The sequence below is a fragment of the Echinops telfairi genome, unplaced genomic scaffold, assembly GCF_000313985.2.
Source record: "Echinops telfairi isolate 266 unplaced genomic scaffold, ASM31398v2 ScPeMD7_655;HRSCAF=1070, whole genome shotgun sequence".
Classification (NCBI taxonomy): Eukaryota; Metazoa; Chordata; class Mammalia; order Afrosoricida; family Tenrecidae; genus Echinops; species Echinops telfairi.
In genome coordinates this window covers 16439319-16446204 of record NW_022104553.1, presented here as the reverse complement: position 1 = coordinate 16446204, position 6886 = coordinate 16439319, and positions in this window count along the sequence as shown.

The window sequence follows — 6886 nt, the reverse complement described above, 5'->3', positions numbered from 1 at the left end:
AGGGAGAAAAAAGAGCAACTGATACCAAGGGCTCAAGTAGAAAGAAAAAGTTTTGGAAATGAGGAAGGCAACATATGCACAATGTGCTTGATACAATTGATGTCCAAATTGTTATAAGAGCTGTAAGATCCCCAATGAAACAATTTATAAAAACAAAAATAGACACCCCCCTAACAAAATTGCAGCCACCCTGAGGCATAGTTATTATCTGATCTGGGCTCAAGCCAGACAGATTGTCAGGGAATGCATTCATCGTCAACAAACATCATTTTGGGATCAGTCCAATGCCCTCTGGCAGATGGTCGTCACTCACACACCCTCACTAGGATGCTTAGAGGCTGTGCCTCTTACTATGGAAACTTCCTCAGGACTTTTGTGGGCATCAGCCATGACTGAAAAACCACAAACACCCCATTAGCCATGCGCAGTTCTGTTTCACTGCAGTAGGTACTGCAATCCACATGAAAACAGACACTGGCCCACAAGTGGTTTCGCAACTTTTGTCAAGCCTGGACTATTCCTCATGTCATGGGCATCCCTTACAATCCTCAACGTCAGGCCCTCGGTGACGAGGGTCTGACACTTTAAAATCTCAATGATCAGAACACAAGGGGGAGATGGAAGACAGCTGTGTGCATGATGAACAGCAACTCTGAATTGTTTCTTCTTCCAAGAGCTACTCATAAACTAGGGCGGGAAAAACAGTTTGTACCATCCGGAGAAAGCTTCTCCTGAGAAGATGTGGAGGCAGAATGACAATGGCGTTTGGACACCGGGTGGTTACCTGCCCTTGGGAGGGGCTATTTGTTTGTGTTTTCACAGGGGAAGGAGGATGGATTTTCCTTCAGTGGGCGTGGCCTGGGAAGGAAAGAACAACTGACACCTTGGCGTGGGGGATGGGAAGACAACCCAGAGACCTCTCCCCCGTTGCCGACATCATCAGAAACACCACACAGACCTGGCTGATTCATCAGAATAGCAATTGGTGCCTTTCTGAGACTTAAAACAATTTCTACTGTGGTTGCAGTTAGATGCTGAAATGTGACTGGAACATTACAAAGTTTTGTGTAAGCTCTTATTCTATCATGAAACCTTCCATGACTGATGTTTAATTAGAAACCATTAACAGAGATTTAAGGGGAACATCTCAATAGATATCAAGCAGCGGAAATGAGATGTTCACACATTTAGGGACGGGTTGAAAACACCCCCCAGCCATCCAGCTCCGGCACAATTAAACAATCGGTGGATAATCCGGAGGGACTTGACCCCAAGCCTGGGGACAAGACTGAGCTACAGCACGAGACCTGGTCTGATTGCGTTACTCATTGTCATTGTGTTTGTCTTTGCAGATACCTCCTGCTTCCACAGAAGGCTCAGGTGTACAGAGAGCAGACGTGTCATGCTCGTAGCACTTCTGAATTAAAACATAAAACCAAAGGTGGCTGTGGAAAAGGGAGGACCAGGAAGGGCGTGTATGCGGCCTAGTGTCTACTCTCATAACCACAGGGCTAGATACACTGTCCCGAGTGTTAGAAGAAGATCTCCACAGTCCTGAGACAGAGAGAGCATCAAATACACCTTCTCCAGATGGAATGAAGTCCCCACAATGTCCCTCCATGAAAAGGCGACTTCAAGGATGGCTCTACAAACCCCTGGTGGCTCGCTAAGACCCTGAAGAGAACCTGTATTTCACAGCAATCCGATTCTTTGGTCCTTCCTGCGCAAGGAGCCAGTCTTTCCCACTGCAGGAGGAGTCCACTCTCTCTGATGCCTTTCGATAGTGCCCATAGGCGTTACCCTGCGGAGCTCGGGGGACGTCCACGGTTCAGACACTTCCCGTGCGATGGTGTGCGTGCCTGCTGCTATTTATATTTGCAGTTAAATAAAATTTCTCTTTCTTGCTCTGATTCCATCATCGGAGATGAGCCCCTGTGCCCTGCTTTTGTACCTTTATTTTCCACCCTTGCACACTGTGCTCCTAAGGACTTGTGTGACTATGGGGCTGGATTCCAAAGTCTGTGTACTGTGGCTCGTGTGTTACTGCGGAGTGCAAAGCTATGTTACTGGTATTTCAAATACCAGCAGGGTCACCCCAAGTGCACACGTTTGATCAGAGCTACCAGACTAAGAACAGACTTCGAAGAAGGAATAGATTGTCCATTTTGGAGAAATTAACCCCTAAAGCATTATGATTAGCAGAGGAGCCTTGTCACACAGTGAAAAGCGCAGGGACAGCAGTAGAGCATCGTCAGAGACAGAGGAAGAGGACGAGCCAGTCCTTCACGTCAGAGGGCACTCACAATCCGACGGAGGAGGCGCTGCTCTCTAGTGGAGAGTTGACGATACAGACGAGGAAGAGGAGCCTTTGGGACCTTCATGTGCCGGTGGGGCGTGAAGATCAGTGTGAAGGAGCCGCTCCCAAGGTCTATGAAGAATGAGAGCTTGGAACGGAGGCAGTATCAATTCAGGAAGATTGGAAGTTATCGCAAGCGAAGTGGAAAGCATCAAGAGTCCTATCCTCGGTGTTCATGAAGTGGAATGGACTGACGTCCCCATTCGGGGAATCAGAAAATCATACGGGTTCCTCCGCCAGGACTGGCAGATTCAGGAGAAATGGTGCCGTTTCCGCAGAGTCCCATTCCCCATTGGGTCCTAGCAGCCCATGCACAGCAGAAGACAAGCCTGCCAGTCCTGTACACCCTCACAGTGCCTCCTCCTAAGCCTCAGCCGATGGGTGTAGCCCGAGTGACACCAGCTATGACTCATGGCCAGCCAGCCCCCAGTACCACGGTCTCCATCAAGGACACACTCATCGCAGCCCCTGAGCGAGGCTGGCCTGCCCCCCACCCCCACCTCCTTAGGTTGGCTGAATGTGAGAGAGGTCAGCAACTTCCCTATGTACCACCTGCAGTCCTTGTAGAGAAAAATACCATAGGTTAGTTTCCCTTGTCATAAATAGGGTACCAGTTAAGAATTTTAACTTGTATTGGGCTGAGGAATTCAGCAGGTATCAGTGGTTAGGAGTTGGGCTGCTAACCGCAAAGTCAGAAGTTCAAAACCACCAGCCTGTTCTCGGGAGAAAGATCAGACGTTCTTCTCCCGTAAAGCATTGCAGTCGTGGAAACCAGCAGAGGCAGTTCTACCCTGTCCCAAGGGTCGTTCTCAGCCAGAAAGGACTCCATGTCAGTGAGGGGTTTCTTTTGTTTTTGCTTATGATATAGAGAGAACTAATTGATACAAATCGTTTTAAAAAAATTATTTTATTGGGGGCTCACACAATTCTCAGCACAATCCATCCATCCATCCATTGTGTCAAGCACATATGTACATTCGCTGCCCTCATCATTCTCAAAACATTTGCCCTCCACCTCAGCCCTTAATATCAGTTGCTCATTTTTCCCCTCCCTCCCCCTCTCCCCCTCTCCCCCCTATGAACCCTTCATAATTCACAACTTATTATAGTTTTGTCCTAACTTACACTGTCTGATGTCTCCCCTGCCCTCTTCTCTGCTGTCCATCCCTCAGGGAGGAGGCAATACCTAGATTCTTGTAATTGGTTCCCCCTTTCTACCCCACATTCCCTTCACCCTCCAGGAATGGCCCCTCTCACCACTGGTCCTGAAGGAGTCATCTATCCTGGATTCCCTGGATTTCCAGTTGCTATCTGTACCAATGTACATCCTCTGGTCCAGCCAGATCTGTAAGCTAGAATTGGGAATCATGATAGTTCGTGGGGGAGGAAGCATTTAAGAACTAGAGGAAAGTTATATGTTTCATCGTTGCTACCCTGGACCCTGACTGGCTCATCTCCTCCCCACAACCCTACAGTATGGGGTGTCCAGTTAGTTGCCTACCGATGGCCTTTGAGTCTCCACTCTGCACTCACCCACATTTACAATGATATGGTTCTTTGTTCTTTGATGTTTGATACCTGATCCCTTCGACAGCTCGTGGTTGATACAAATCTTAATCCTCCTTTTCTAAATCTCCAGACATCTGATGAAAAACTGTGAGTTTAATGCTGAGGAAAATCACAGTAGATTCCTTCAGATAGCTCTGAGTTAATTACTGGATTTGAGGAGAGCTCAAACCAAATCAAATTCACTGCCATCACATCACTGCTGACTCATAGCAACCCCATAGGAAAGTGTAGAACTGTCCTGTGAGTTTCTGAGATGTGATCTCTTCACTGGGGTATAAAGTCCGGTCATTTTCCCTCTGAGCAGTTGATGATTTCAATCTGCTGTCCTTGAGGTTCTGAGCTAATGTGTAACCACTACAACGATTTGGAATGTACCTGGTGAACCCAATGTGATTCTGATCTATTAATTTATTTTTTTTCTGCTCTATTTATTAAGGTGTTGGACTGTGTCTTATTCTGGGAGCAGCCCCGCAGTTGTGGAACATTTTGCTGTAAACATTGTGGCATTTAGCACATCAGCCTGGGCCACAGGGCTCTCTGATGGAAAAGTCCATGATCAGAAGACTAACTTGATGGCCCTTGTGAGTGTTAGATTTTATGTCCACTGTTGGGCTGATAGCCTGTAGAGTCAGCAGTTTGGAACCAGCAGTCAGCTGGCTGGGAGAAAGATTGAGCGTTCTACTCCAGCAAAGCGTTCTAGTCTTGGAAACTGACACAGGCAATTCTACCTGTCTTTTAGGGTCCCATGAGTTTGATTCAACTTTATAGGTGTGAGTTTAGCCTGTTGGGGAGTGGAGGGTCCAGGTTTCTCCCATGATCTAACAGTGTGACCAACTCCATGATGGGGTCTTATTGAAGCAGCCAAGCCCTTGTGGAAAGAATAGGGTGAAATGCATCTGGTTGCTTGGTGGTTAATTCTTGGTCTGTTAATTGTAAGGTCAGTAGTTCAAAACCACCATTCACCCCCCAAGGAGAAAGATGGTACTTTCTACACCCTAAAAATTCAATATCTCTGATATACTGACAGTGAGTTTCTTAGTCTGAGTCGAATCTCCTTATTGAAAAACCTGAAAAACTAAACGCACAGCCACTGAGCTGAATCCTACTTCATAACTACCTCTAGGACAGGGGAGAAATGGCCCTATGAGTGTCAAAGGCTGTAACACTCTCTCTTCCTTTTAAAAAAGTTTTTTTTGCATATAATCGACATATCACACAAGTCAGTAATGAAATCACAGAAAGAAGAGTTGTACCATCACCACCACAATTATTTTTAGAACATTTTCTTCATTCGTGTACTAATCTCTCTTCATTCCCCATTTCCCCCACTTCCCTATGATAGCCCCAACGAACCATCGTACTGTTACTGTCTCTACAGATCTACCTCTCCTGGACTTCATATACAGTAAAATGGGAAAACACAACAAAGTGAACAAGGTAAAGCAGATAAAAACCTCCATTGAAAACAAAGCAGAAACTGGGAACAAATGATAAACTGACAGTGCTCACAATTACAAAGTTTATTAAGGAAGTTACCAGGTTAAAGTTGCAGTGCTGGTGCGAAGAGAGGCTCTTTGTCCACCTAGGGTCTGGCATCATGCACATCTCATGTGTTTGTGGTGATGCTTTTGCAACACGTTGACCGTATTTTATGTCAGTAAGTGTACATTTGAAGATGGTTGAATGGCCAATGTCACACTGACTAAACTTTTACCACATTTAAAAAATGTTTATATATATATATATATATACTCTAGAAATACATGGCATCAATAAAGAGAAAGAAAAAGAGTCCATACCAAATTATTTCATTCTAGAAAGCAAGTTAATTAAAATTGACCTACACCACTGGTTCTCAATCTTCCGGATGCCGTGACCCTTTAATACAGTTCCTCATGTTGGGGTGACCCCCCAACCATAAAATTATTTCCATTCCTCCATGATCACTGTAATTTTGCTACTGTTATGAATCAGGCAATCCCTGTGAAAGGGACTCCCCAAAGGAGTCGAGACCCACAGGTACAAAACCGCTGACCTACACTGTTAGGGCAATATTGGTCCTTTTCAGACGAGTGAGGGGCAAGTAGGCAAATTTAATCAATCTTTACTATTTTGTTAATATGTCATTAAAATTTAACATATATGTTATAAATAAACATAACAGATTTTTTATGTTGGAAGGTCAATACAGTAGATTGCTATTTTAATATTTTCCTTATATAGTCAAGGTGGGTGTCAAAACATCCAATACTTTGACACTGTGATCAGTTCTGGGGAATGTATTTTAATTTCTTGGTTAAATCCAAAGAGAACATTAATACTAACCCTCCACAGAATGAGAAAGCATAGAATTATTTAGAAAATATTCTGGCGGAAAACTAAATTCAGCACCTACTATGAAGAGCACTAAAACAAGTGTCCACCAATCCAACCCCAATTATATCCATTATACACCAAACTGCAACTTGTCTGTCAATTCGTTGTGCTGCGACTTGCATGCTTCTCGAAACGATGTCACTGTGATTTCAGATGCCAGCAGGGTCACTCGCAGTGAGCAGATTTCAGTAGGGCGCCCAGACTACGCCGAATCCAGCAAAGCAGTCAGTTGTCCATCCAGGGTCTGGTGGCACAGCCACTAAGGACAGCAGGCACTTCTTCTGTTACAGCGCTTACTCCGCCCATTCCCACCTTCCCCCCCCCCAATGAAGTGACGTCAGCCCGCCCACGCTGGCACCTGGCCCATTGGAGTTATCCACATCAACCAGAAAGATGCCCGGGAATCCTCCTGTCTAAAAGAGGTGTAGACATCCCAAAGACTTCAAATACCCGAATGGATCCTATGTTCTCTCTCTGCTGTCAGAAGAACAGAAGAGGCAGGTCTCTATCTGTCTATCTATCTGTCTATCTATCTATCTATCTGTCTGTCTGTCTGTCTATCTATCTGTCTATCTATCTATCTGT